This window comes from Camelina sativa, chromosome 10 (genome assembly GCF_000633955.1).
Source record: "Camelina sativa cultivar DH55 chromosome 10, Cs, whole genome shotgun sequence".
NCBI lineage: Eukaryota > Viridiplantae > Streptophyta > Magnoliopsida > Brassicales > Brassicaceae > Camelina > Camelina sativa.
Genome location: NC_025694.1, coordinates 19907374 through 19907893, shown reverse-complemented (window position 1 = coordinate 19907893; position 520 = coordinate 19907374).

Here is a 520-nt window from a genome sequence, read left to right as displayed (position 1 = left end):
GAGAAGACAAACCTCAGCCTCGTATAATGACTTGAATTTTTCAGACAAAGTTGCAACCAGTTCCACATAATCGGGCTGATCCGCATACATAATACGTATACTACTCCACAGCTGCAAATTAGAAAGCTACAGTTAGCATGTCATTCATGAGAAAAATCAAGTTGCATGCATTAAAAAGACCCGCGTCCAGGGATATACCATCAAAATGAAAAATTTAAATTAAGTCATATACTCTCAGACTCAATTGCTGGCTAAAAAATTATCCAATGAACCAGCAAAAGTTCTGGCGTTCAACGGAAAGTTTAACCTGATACTGCTGTGGCATAAAGGGAAGGCAAAAATATTCTAAATATAAACCTGGCTCGTGGGATACTTTTACATTTATGCATCTAAACTAGCAGTGTGACACAAACATACGATACCTAAATTGAATATATAGCACTTTTACTATAAGCATTCAGAAACTAATTCCTAGATCGCACAAGAAGCATCATGCCATCAATTGCACCCAAAAAAAAAA